Below are 13980 nucleotides of genomic sequence, written 5' to 3' on the forward strand. Positions count from 1 at the left end.
ACGCGGCAACTGGACTTGCTTGTGGTCAAGGGCCCCTACATTAGCTTACTGGGATTGGCATGGTTTGGACCACTGGGGCTAGCCATCACCGGGGTGAACCACATGAGCTTACAAGTGGATGTGGACGCCATATGCAAGGAATTTCCGGGGGTTTTCGATGGGAAATTGGGACAGTATACGGGCCCCCCCATTGCTCTACAGCTTGACCCTGCAGTACGACCGGTCAGGCTCAAGGCCCGCCGGGTCCCGTTCGCCCTGAAACCCCGTATAGATGAGGAATTGGACCGACTCGTGGAGCAAGGAGTGCTGGAGCCGGTGCCTAATGCCCCCTGGGAAACCCCAATCGTCACACCCGTCAAGCCTAATGGTTCGGTCCGCATCTGCGCAGACTACAAATGTACCATAAACAAGGCCCTCACGGCCCATGCATACCCAGTGCCAGTGGTCAGCCATGTCCTTGCCACCCTGGCTGGGTCGAAAATTTTTGGCAAGCTGGACTTGGCCCAAGCATATCAACAGCTGCCAGTAGATGAGGCTACAGCAGAGGCACAGACTATTGTGACGCACAGAGGAGCGTTCAGGGTAAAGCGGCTGCAATTCGGGGTCAGCGTGGCACCAGGCATATTCCAGAATCTAATGGACTCTCTCCTTAAAGGGATTCCTGGTGTCACCCCCTTCTTCGATGATGTGTTGATTGCCGGGCCCACACCTGAGGAGTTTGAGGACCGCCTCCGCACCGTTCTGCACCGTTTCCAGACGGCGGGTCTCAAGGTGAAGCGGGAAAAATGTCTACTAGGAGTGCCTCAGGTGGACTTTCTGGGATTTATGGTGGATGCAGAAGGGGTCCACCCAACTGGGGACAAGGTACGGGCCATTTGTGATGCCCCAGCGCCCAAGAACAAGACTGAACTTCAGGCCTTCTTGGGACTATTGAACTTTTACCATTCCTTCCTTCCCCACAAGGCGGCGGTAGCGGAGCCCCTACACAGACTCCTGGACAAGCGGGCTCCTTGGGTGTGGGGCCAGCGCCAGAAGGCCGCATTCCAGGCAGTCAAGGACTTGCTTGTCTCAAACTCGGTCTTGGCACACTTCGACGAGAGGCTGCCAGTTGTGCTAGCATGCGACACCTCACCCTATGGCATTGGCGCTGTCCTGGGACACCAACTCCCGGATGGAAGAGAGGTACCGGTAGCATACTTTTCCCAGACACTCAACGAAACCGAGCGGAACTACTCGCAAATCGACAAGGAGGGTCTGGCAATCGTGAAGGGAGTAAAAAAAAATTCCATGATTTCTTGTACGGGCGGCCCTTCACCGTGGTGACTGACCACAAGCCGTTGCTTGGCTTGTTTGCCCCCGAAAAGCAGACCCCCCCCCGACTTCCGGAGGCGGCGCGAAGGGTAATGGCTGCCCTTTCCTAACCGGGAAGGGAACTCCGCTCGAGATCGGGTCGTCCGCTACGGCGAAGCGGAGACCCACACCGGAAAACTGCAGGCGGCAGAAGCCTGCAGCCTTGGGACCCGGCGGGCGCCAGAAGCTGCCCCCGAAACGTGGAAGGAACCCCGTAAGGGGCTCCGGACCGTGAAGGAGGCAGCGGCGCTGAGGGTCGTTCCGCGATCGGCGGAGAGAAGCCGCGAAGCCGTTGCCGGTGAGCGCCGACCTTTCTTCCTGGATTTGGCTTTTAAACTAAGCAACCCGTGAGTAAAAGAGACTTTTAATCAATTGGAGACCAATTCGAGACTAAAGAAGTTGAATTTGGCTGAAAGCGGAGGACGAAAAGAAAAAGGAAGTCCGTCTTCCGCCGCCATTGAACTTGAACGCAAAGAGCTGGAGGAGTGGAGGCTGTGAGTAACCTTGTTTTCTATTGACTGGATCTGGGCATTTACTGAGCTGTATTTAAAGACAGAAAAGGAGTTTAAGCACTGGACTTACATGTTAGCATGGACTTTGAAATCTCTTTCTGCTAAAGTTACAATTTTAAAGAGAGAAACCAGGGCTGGAACTGCCTGACAACAGTAACAATCAGTTTGCAGACCCAAGCAGTTTGATACAATAACTGGGAAAATCTGAGAGGTATGAACTTTGTTACTTTATAACATCAATTAAAGTACCAGCAAGCACTGTTTTGAGACATTGTGATTATATATTACCAACTCTGCTAAAAACTTAATATTGGAAGGTTTTTCGGACTTTAACTTTTATTCTTGAGTAATCCTTCCTGAGAAGACATTTTAGGCTCCCCCTAGAGGTTTTTGGACTGAACGGCAGTGACTTTATTTTACTTTCTATTTCTTGGCCTGCTGGCTGAGTGCTGCACCTGGGCTGTCTCTTTCTCATGGGAACAGTCAGTTTGACCTTGACTATTAGATAAGTTTGGAATGAGTGGCGCAAAGAAAAAGGAGATTAAGGAGACTAAGGAAAAAGAACAAAGAACAAGAACGAGACAAACAACTTTAGCCTCAACTTTACAGCAACGTAGATCGTCTGTGCCTATTTTACACTCTGAAGAAGAAGCTGCCTCCTTGCCACAGGCAGGGGGAGGAGAGACAGAGGATTTACAACTGGAGGATATGGCCTCAGGATCAGCTTCTTCAATTTTAGAAAAAATCTATGAAAAATTGGAATCTTTGGACAAGAGAGTGGAATCTTTGGACAAAAAGGCCGATGAGCAAACTGCGAAAATAGACCAGAACACAGAATGCCTAAATAGAATAACTGGGCAGGTGGCACAGAACACTCAATCGATTGCAAAATTGGAGGAGGCTTCAGGGGAAAACAGGAAATTGGTTGAAGACACGAGTCAAAGACTTGGACAGTTGGAAAAAGAAGTAAGACCACTCAACAAACAAGTGGGTGAACACCAGACCTATCTTTCGATGATTGAATTGAAGAATAGGGAGACCAATTTAAGGATAAGATCTGTATCTGAAGTAGAAGAAGACAAACTGGCTGAGTTCCTGACCAAAATAATTTCTGTGCAGTGGAAACTTGAGGAAAAAGACTTTAAAATTATATCAGCTTTCAGGCTGGGAAGATTGATAAGAAAAGACAAACCCAGAGACTGCTTGATAACACTGAGATCAAAGGAGGAAAGGGATAAGATTCTGGGCCTACATTACAAAAACCCACTGGACATTCTGGGTAAAAGAATTGAAATTTATAAGGATATTCCCAGACAGCTGTTGGACTTGAGATCTGAATACTCGGAACTAGCAAAACTACTGAGGAGCAACTCAATCATCTTTAGGTGGGACTTCCCTCAAGGACTATCATTTACTTTTAGAGGAAGGAAGATCAAAATCAGAACATTGGAAGACAGAGATAAATTTCTGAACCAGTACGGAGAAGACCTCCACAAAGGACTTGGATCATTGCCGGAGCCTGGAGCACCAAAGGAACCGGCACCCTTGGTTGACAAAGTTCCACCCCCGGAAAAATAACCAGATTTTTACAGGATGTCTCTGCAACTTCTGAGCTGGAACATAAATGGCTGCAACATTCCCGAGAAAAGGAAGAAAATTTTCCACATATTAAAAAAGGAACAATTGGACATTATTTGCTTGCAAGAAACACATGTGACCAGGCTCCACAGAAAAATTCTGGTAAATAAAAGACTTGGCCAGGAATTTATATCTTCAGACAGAGTGAAGAAGAGAGGGGTGGTGATATATGCAAAGGAGAGCCTTTCACCTAAATTATTATTTAAAGATGAACAAGGCAGAATTTTGGCAGTTGAAATACAGCATCAAGGAGAAAAAATTTTACTATTAGGAATTTATGCACCAAACGAAGGGAAATCGGAATTTTATAAGAAGTTGCATGAGAGCATGCTGGACTATCTGGACTTTGACAACATCATCATGATGGGAGATATGAACGGGATTGTATCAACTAACATGGATAAGTCGCAAAGCCAAAAAGTTACCAAAGATGGCAGACTACCAAAGACCTTTTTTGAAATGACAGACAACATGGACTGGATTGACATTTGGAGAACGAGAAACCCCTTGGAAAAGGAAGGAACATTCTTCTCTGAAGCCCATCTGACTTGGACAAGAATCGACCAAATATGGATTACTAGATGTCTGGCACCTAAGGTCAGAAAAGTGGAAATCTGCCCAAAGACCTGCTCCGACCATAACGCTTTGAAAATGGATTTGACATTATTACCAACCGGCTCCTTTCGATGGAAGATGAATGACAATTTATTCAGAGATCAGGAGATTGTTAAAAAGGCCCAAAAAGTTTTGAAAGACTATTTTGAAATAAATTTGAACACAACGGTGGAAAAAAGAACAATTTGGGACGCAAGCAAAGCTGTGATGAGAGGGTTCTTAATACAACAGAACGCTATCAAGAAAAGGAAACAAAATGAAAAGAAAGACAAGATTTTGGAAAAAATAAAAGAATTAGAAAAGAAGCTAAGAGGAAATCCGAAGTCACAGCTGATTCTGAGAGAAATCAAACTTCACCAGGCACAATATTCTAAACTGATAAATCAGGAAATAGAATGGAAGATTAAATCAATGAAACAAAAAACGTTTGAATCGGCAAATAAATGTGGGAAACTGCTGGCCTGGCAGTTGAAGAAGAGACAAAAGTTGAATACAGTAACAAATTTAGAAATTGAAGGAAGAAATATTCAGAACCCTGTGGAAATCAGGAAATCTTTCCAGAAATATTTTAAGAAACTATATACTCAAGGGCCGCAAAATGAGGTTGAGATTGAACAATTTTTGAAGAAAAATAGTCTTAAAAAACTCACACAAGAAAATAGATCACTCCTGAACAGTCAAATAACACGACAGGAAATTGAATTTGCCATTCAGAACATGAAGCTGGGCAAATCTCCAGGACCAGACGGTCTGACCTCCAAGTATTATAAGACAATGAGTGACTATTTGATTCAACCTTTGATGGAGGTCAGCAATGAAATTTTGGAGGGAAAGAAGGCGCCGGAATCGTGGAAGGAAGCTTTTATCACATTGATACCAAAATCAGAAACTGAAAAAACACAACTTAAGAACTACCGCCCCATCTCCCTTCTAAATGTGGATTACAAAATATTTGCTGATGTTTTAGCAGGCAGACTTAAAAGAGTTTTAAATGAAGTAATCCATAAAGACCAGGCCGGCTTTCTCCCAGGTAGACACATGTTTGCAAACACAAGGAACATTATTGACATTTTGGAACTTTTGCAAACAGATATAAACACTAAAGCAGTACTGATATTTATAGACGCGGAGAAGGCATTTGACAACATCTCTTGGAAATTTATGAAGGGAAATCTAAAAGAAATGGGAGTGGGGCGGGGTTTTGAAAATGGGATTGATGCAATATATTCAGAACAAAAAGCTAAATTGATAGTTAACAATGTGGTAACAGAAGAATTCAAAATTGAAAAAGGAACACGACAAGGCTGCCCGATCTCCCCTCTGTTATTTATCTCAGTTCTGGAGGTGCTCTTGAATTTGATTAGAGGGGACCGGCTGGTGCAGGGGATCCAGGTCGGAGCGAAACAATATAAACTAAAAGCTTTTGCAGATGACCTAGTATTGACATTGCAGGAGCCAGAATCTAGTACGAAAAGAGTATTACAACTGATACATGATTTTGGTCAGGTGGCAGGATTTAAGTTAAATAAACAAAAAACGAAGGTGCTAGGGAAAAACATGACAGATACAGAGTCAGAACGGTTTCAGAGAGAAACAGAATTATCGCTAGTGAAAAGGGTAAAATACCTAGGGGTTAACATAACAGCCAAAAATCTGAGTCTATTTAAAGATAATTATGAAAAATGTTGGTCAGAAATTAAGAGAGACTTGGAAAGTTGGGCAAAGCTGAAGCTTTCTTTGTTAGGCCGAATTGCTGCAATTAAGATGAATGTGCTGCCAAAGATGTTGTTTTTGTTTCAAACATTGCAAATTGTGGACAAAACAGAGTGTTTCCGGAGGTGGCAGAGAGATATTTCCAAATTTGTCTGGCAGGGCAAAAAGCCCAGAATCAAGTTTAAGATATTAACAGATGCAAAGGAAAGAGGGGGCTTTGCCCTGCCAGACTTAAGGTTGTATTATGAAGCCGCAGCTTTCTGCTGGCTAAAGGATTGGCTACTTCTTGAGGACACTGATGTGCTAGATCTTGAAGGTTACAACAATGCTTTTGGTTGGCATGCATATTTGTGGTATGATAAAGTTAAGATCAATAAGGCCTTTAAGAACCATATTGTCAGAAAAGCAGTGTTTAATGTCTGGACTAAATATAAAGACTTACTGGAAAATAAAACACCAAGGTGGCTTTCACCTTTGGAAGCTAAGGCCCGAAAAGGAACCAATATGGAAGCCTACTGGCCAAAATATTGGGAACTGTTAGAAAAAGACGGAGATAATTGGAAATTGCAGAGTATGGAGAAAATGAAGGACAAAGTGCGAGACTGGTTACACTACGCTCAGATTAAGGAAACTTTTAAAAGTGACAAAAAGTTAGGATTCCAGGTGGAGAAATCGAAGTTGGAAACAGAACTGTTAGAACCTAAGACCAAGGTACTTTCAAGAATGTATAACTTGCTGTTGAAATGGAATACACAAGACGAAATGGTTAAGTCGGCTATGATAAAATGGGCACAGGATATTGGGCATAATATTATGTTTGAGGATTGGGAAAGGTTGTGGACCACTGGGTTGAACTTTACTGCATGTAATGCTTTGAAAGAAAATGTAATGAAAATGATATACAGATGGTACATGACCCCAGTTAAACTTGCTAAAATATACCATTCGTCAGATAACAAATGCTGGAAATGTAAGGAAAATGAAGGAACATTCTACCACCTCTGGTGGACTTGCCCTAAGGTGAAGGCCTTCTGGGAAATGATATATAATGAGTTGAAAAAGGTATTTAAGTATACCTTCACCAAGAAACCAGAGGCCTTTCTTCTGGGCATTGTCGACCAGAAGGTGTTAAAGAAAGATAGAACATTCTTTATGTATGCGACAACAGCAGCAAGGATACTACTCGCTAAGAATTGGAAAACTCAAGATCTACCCACACTGGAAGAGTGGCAGATGCAACTGATGGACTATATGCAATTGGCGGAGATGACTGGCAGAATCCGAGACCTGGGAGAAGAAAGGATGGAAGAAGATTGGAAGAAATTTAAGATCTATCTACAAAAATATTATGAATTATTGGAATGTTAAGAAAGATGCTTAGTTATAAATAATTGGCCATCACTAAAATAGATCAGGAACTGATGACAAGAGAGATTAAGAAAAACAAATTTGCAGGAGAACAATTTTATTGTAATTAAATAAGCGGTTTTAAAATTTGGAAATAAGATGATAATTTGCTGGACAAAATTTATTAATGATGCAAATGGGAGCGGGAGGCGTGAGGAAGTTCAAAGAGGATATGAAATTTTGTTAAACAAAGTAATACTGTTTATTGTTATTGGATGTTTTTTTCTTTTCTGTAAAAACCTTAATAAATATTTATAAAAAAAAATAAAAAAAAGAAAAGCAGACCCCCCCAAGTCCTGTCTCCTCGCGTCCTCAGGTGGTCAATTTTCCTTGCCAGCTACCAGTATGCACTGATTCACCGCCCTGGAAAGGCGATGGGCCATGCAGACGCCCTCAGCAGGCTACCACTACCGGAAACAGGCCCCGACCCAGCACCTGCACAAGAGGTTATGAGCCTGGAGCTGCTTCCCAACTGCCCCATTCAGGCACAAGAAGTTGCACACCATTCGAAGAAAGATAGGGTCATCTCCCGGGTCCTGGACTGGGTGTGGAGGGGATGGCCCAGCAGCAGCCCCGGGCCAGAATTCACCAGCTACACAACCCGCAAACATGAACTGTCAGCCCACAAGGGGTGCCTGTTATGGGGAAGCAGGGTCGTTGTTCCCCAGCGCCCCTCCGCAAAAGGGTCCTCACAGCCCTACACGAGACACACCCAGGGGTAGTAAGAATGAAGGCCCTTGCCAGGAGTTACGTGTGGTGGCCGGGGATCGACGGAGAGATAGAGGCCTGGGTCAAACACTGCCAGGCCTGCCAAGAATCCCGCCCAGATCCCCCAAGGGCCCCAGTCCAGTCATGGGAGTCCGCCCGAGCACCATGGTCACGCCTGCATGTGGACTTCGCTGGCCCCTTTCAGGGAAAAACATTCTTCATAGTGGTGGACTCCTACACCAAATGGCTGGAAGTCGCACTGGTACCGTCCACTTCTACGTCCGCAGCCATCCGGGTACTACGCCGGCTGTTTGCAACCCACGGGCTCCCTGACACTCTCGTCTCAGACAACGGGACTGCATTTACGTCAGGAGAATTTCAAACCTTCACAGTGCAGAACGCCATCCGCCACATCCGTTCGGCGCCATTCCACCCAGCCACCAATGGCCAAGCAGAACGCATGGTGCGGACCACCAAGGACACCCTTCGCCGCATGACGCAAGGGGATTGGGAGTACCGCCTTGCCACATTCCTTCTAGCACAGCACAGCACCCCCAGCTCAACGACTGGCCGGAGCCCCGCTGAACTACTAATGGGTCGGCGCCTTGCAATCAGATTGGACCGCCTTCACCCCGATAGAGCTCAGGATGAGGTAGTGGTGGGGGAAGGCAGGAACCCCCGGACCTTCACGGCCCAGGACCCAGTGTACGCAAAGAATTTTGGGGCAGGCCCTGCATGGGTACCCGCCACAGTCACCAGGGTCACTGGCCCCGTGTCGTACGAGGTGCTAACAGATGGGGGGCAATGCTGGCGCCGCCACTGCGACCAGATACGGCGACGATTCCCGGGAGAAAACCAGGAGGAGGAGGACAGGTCAGAGGAGTCCCAAGGGAACAGTGGGGCAGTGAGGCCCATAGAGCAGCAGGGGCAAGCAGGAGAGGCAGAATCAGTAAATACAGAGAGGACCCGTGAGGCCGAAAGGACACCGGAACCAGAACCACGACTGAGCGAGCCGGTTGCGCCAGACCAAACAGCCCCATCACAGCCAGCATCCGTGGAACACGAGCCAGAACCTGAACCCCGGACCAGGGAACACCACAGGCCGCAACGCACACGTAGGCCACCGGCGTACCTTGAGGACTATGAATGCGACCTCCCGGGCAGGACTGGAACTTAGAGGGGAGGGGTGTTATGTACTGAGTCGAATAGGATCCAAACTGCAGCAGTCTCATTGGTCCTAGAACAATAGGCTCCAAAAGGCAGCAGTCTGATTGGTCCTAGAACAATGCAGCAGTATGATTGGTTAGCAGGAACCACCCAATCATGCTCCAGATAGAAGTGAATCCACAACCTGATTGGCTTACAGTAGAATTCCGGAATTAGCCAATCATTTGCAGCCCATTGTGTAAATAATGTATATAAAGCAGATACTCTGAGGGGACATTCATTCATTCCTCCTCACCACTATGAGCTGAATAAAGAGCATGAAATCACTTTGCGACTCTGAGTATATTTCACAAAATATTATAAAAAATTGAATGAACAATTAATTAACCCTCTGAAAGAGTTCATGAATGAAATATTGAACACAGGCGAAATTCCAGAAACATGGAAAGAGGCTTATATTACAGTAATCCCAAAACAAGATACAGATTTGCTGCAAATTAAAAATTATAGGCCTATCTCTCTTCTAAACAATGATTACAAATTGTTTGCAAATATATTAGCAAATATATACTGAATGAGTATATACATCAAGATCAGGCAGGATTCCTCCCAGGTAGACAAATGAAGGAAAATATAAGGAACATTTTGAATATAATAGAGTACCTGAAGGTTAAAAATGAAAAGAAAGCTGCAATGATGTTCATTGACGCTGAAAAAGCTTTTGACAATGTTTTTTGGAAATTCATGACAAAGTTATTAGAGGAAATTAAATGTGGGCCTATTTTTTTAAAAGGAATATCAGCAATTTACTCAGAGCAAAAAGCAAAATTAATAATAAATCAGGCAATAACGGATGAATGCAAGATCCAAAAAGGAACTAGACAAGGCTGTCCATTATCACCATTGCTGTTCATTCTTGTATTAGAAGTGCTTGCCAAAAACATAAGAGTAGACAAAGACATTAAAGGTAAAGGTAAAGGTATCCCTGCCCGTACGGGCCAGTCTTGCCAGACTCTAGGGTTGTGCGCTCATCTCACTCTATAGGCCGGGAGCCAGCGCTGTCCGCAGACACTTCCGGGTCACGTGGTCAGCGTGACAAGCTGCATCTGGCGAGCCAGCGCAGCACACGGAATGCCGTTTACCTTCCCGCTGGTAAGCGGTCCCTATTTATCTACTTGCACCCGGGGGTGCTTTCGAACTGCTAGGTTGGCAGGCGCTGGGACAGAACGATGGGAGCACACCCCGCCGCGGGGATTCGAACCGCCGACCATGCGATCGGCAAATCCTAGGCGCTGAGGTTTTACCCACAGCGCCACCCGCGTCCAAAGAGACAAAGAGATTACAGGTGTTAAAACAGGGGAAAGTGAGTTTAAACTAAAAGCTTATGCTGATGACTTAGTGATAACAGTGGAAGACCCCAAAAATTCACTCCCTAAAGTAATAGAAAAGATTCACGAATTTGGGGAAGTGGCTGGATTTAAGTTAAACAGGAATAAAACTAAACTATTAGTTAAAAATCTAAAAGAAGAGGGGGGAAAAGAATTAGTGCAAAGTACTGAGATGTTGTTGTTGTTGTTGTTTAGTCGTTTAGTCGTGTCCGACTCTTCGTGACCCCATGGACCAGAGAACGCCAGGCACCTCTGTCCTCTACTGCCTCCCGCAGTTTGGTCAAACTCATGCTGGTAGCCTCGAAAACACTATCCAACCATCTCGTCCTCTGTCGCCCCCTTCTCCTTGAGCCCTCCATCTTTCCCAACATCAGGGTCTTCTCCAGGGAGTCTTCTCTTCTCATGAGGTGGCCAAAGTACTGGAGCCTCAGCTTCACAATCTGTCCTTCCAGTGAGCACTCAGGGTTGATAGTACTGAGTACTGAGATAGAAGTCCATAAAAAGGTTAAGTATCTAGGGATTTGGTTAACATCAAGGAATATAAACTTATTCAAAAACAACTATGAAAAAATCTGGCTTGAGGTTAAAAGAAATTTAGATATATGGAGCAGAATGAATCTCTCATTGTTAGGGAAAATAGCAGTGATAAAAATGAATGTGCTACCAAAAATGTTATTTCTATTCCAGTCAATTCCAATAATTCTAAAAGATGAATGCTTCAATGGCAGAAGGAGATCTCTAAATTTATCGGGGGGGGGGGGGGGAGGCCAAGAATAAAATATAAGATAATGACAGATGTAAGGGACAGAGGCGGGTTTGCCCTCCCAGACCTTAAATTATATTATGAAGCTGCTTCTCTTGTATGGATCAGAGATTGAATGAAGTTAGAGAAACAGGAAGCATTGTAATTGGAAGGACACAATAATAGATTTGGTTGGCACGCATATTTATGGTATGGGAAAGCGAAGATACACAGAGGCTTTTACAATCATATAATTAGGAAATCATTAGTGAGAGTATGGGAGAGATATAAAGATTTATTGGAACAAAAGACCCCTTGGTGGCTCTCACCACATGAAGCTTTGCTGCTCAAACCACTTGGAAAGAAAGGGAAGTGGCTCACATTTACTGATTTGTTATGGATCAAGATCGGAAATGGAAATTAAGAGATTATGAAGAAATAAAGGACCATTTTCAGAGTTGGTTATATTACCGACAATTATATGAAACATATAAAGAAGACAATAAGAAAGGGTTTAGCTATACGACATCCAGATTTCAAAAAGAAGTGGTAGAAAGGAAAGTAAAATTGCTGAAAGTATCCTGTTAGAATGGGAGATGAAAGATGAAGAGGTGAAAGCAGTAAGGATTAAATGGGCACAAGATGTAGGTCATAACATCATGATTGAAGATTGGGAAAGGTTATGGAAAATTGACTTAAAATTTACAGATTGTTATTTACTGAAATAAAATTACATGAAAATGATGTGTAGATGGTATATACCACCAGTACAGTTAGGGAAAATGTATAAAACGGGCTCAAATTTGTGTTGGAAATGTAAGGAAAAAGAAGGGACGTTTTACCATATGTGGTGGGATTGCAGTAAAATCAAAATGTTTTGGGAAATGATATACAATGAGCTAAAGAAAATGTTCCATTTAACATTTGTGAAAAAGCCTGAAGCTTTCTTATTAGGGATAGTGGGAAACGACCAGCCAAAGAAACTAAAAAATATATTTATGTATGCCACAACGGCGGCAAGGATGGAAGAATGAGGAAATCCCGATGAAAGAAATGTGGCAAGAAAAACTGATGGATTATGCGGAATTGGCAAAACTGACACACAAACTACGTGATAAGGATAACTGTGATTTCAAAGACGAATGGGAACCTTTTATGAAATATTTGAAGAAGCAACAAAATGAACTGGACTTTTGGGAGGTTTTGAATAAACATTCACAAACTGTTTATTGTAATATATAGATAGACAACTTGAGGATCTTTACAATTTTATAACATGCAGATAGAAATATGTGTTGAGAAACCAGAGAAATGCACATTCTTGCTAGTTAGTATGAGAAGTCGTTAATACTACAGAGGTGTATTACTGAAAGGCAGATACTCAGATCATAGAAATATAATTGGCTGTGTGGTATTGTTTCTGCTTCTCTCCTGGATAGGAAGAAGTATATAGTACTTCATGTAGCTCTCACTCTCCCTTTGACTAGCGATGGATGCAGACATGCTTCTGCTAGCTCGAATTTTAGGCACATACATGAAGCCGGTTATACTGTAACTATACCATATTTTGCCTGCATGGTTTTTACTGCTACTGTTGCTGTGAACCTATGCATGATTATAAAGTACCGGTAAGTAAATCTTACTTTACAACTTGCTGCCTGTTTTTTTGTTTAAGTGGGGTAAGAAGGGGGAAGCCAGCTTACTTTGTTAGCTGGACTTGCTCAAAACAAAGTTTTATAGACTAATTCCTATGCTTTATTTTGTTTCAGCCCACAAACATGGGTGTGTGAAGGGATAAATTGCAATTAATATATCCTCTGCTACCTATTAAAACCCAGCCCACACAAATATCAGTGGCTTCAAGAAAGGAGACTGACATCAGGAGGAACTTTCTGACATTTAAGAGCTGGAATGATCTCCCTCGGTACGCTGTGGACTTACCCTTCACTGGAGGTTTTAAAGCAGAGGTTAGATGGCCATCTGTCGTGTATGATCTAGTTGAGATCTTTGCATTGCAGGGGTTTGGATTAGGTGACCCTCTGGGTCCCTTCCAACTCTACAATTCTGTGGTTCTGTTCTATATTTGTACCCTGCAGTTTCTCCTGACAGGGACTCAAGGCACCTTATCCCTTACCTGGAAGGGGCACAAATCACCCTGAGCAAGGAATTGTGGGTAGGTGGGTGGAGAGGGATTACTGAGGCACAGCCTCCATGACCAGGCATAGGCAAGGCCTCCCTTCCATAGGGTTTCTGCCAATCTCTCCCCTCTTGGTTTTCCTTGTAAGCGTGGGGGAACTTTAGGCTCTCCAGACATTGCTGAACTACAGCTCCTCTCAGGCCCAGCAAGCATGGCCAAAGGCCAGGGATGATGACAGGAGTTGTAATTCAGTCTCATTTGGAGTGGCAAACAATCCCCACACCTGCACTGGGACTAAGGCTTCCTGGCAGGCAAAACAACACTTCATTCATCTGATGCATTTTACCTTTTAGTTATAAAATATTTGCAGATCCTTTTGGAGAAAACTGATAGAATAAAGCACTGTACTGTTCATGTTAGCTGACTTTGCTAAAAAGGAAAGACCTCACCTCTTGGCCATCCTGTAGTTCAGATGTAGGGAGCCTTTGGCCTTCCTGTTGTGGCTGAACTACAACTCCCATATTCCCTGGGTGTTGGCCACGCTTGCTGAGGAAGATGGAAGTAGTGGTTCAGCAATGCCAGAAGAAGCCAAAATGTTTCCTC

This window comes from Podarcis melisellensis (genome assembly GCF_964234715.1).
Source record: "Podarcis melisellensis genome assembly, chromosome: W".
NCBI lineage: Eukaryota > Metazoa > Chordata > Lepidosauria > Squamata > Lacertidae > Podarcis > Podarcis melisellensis.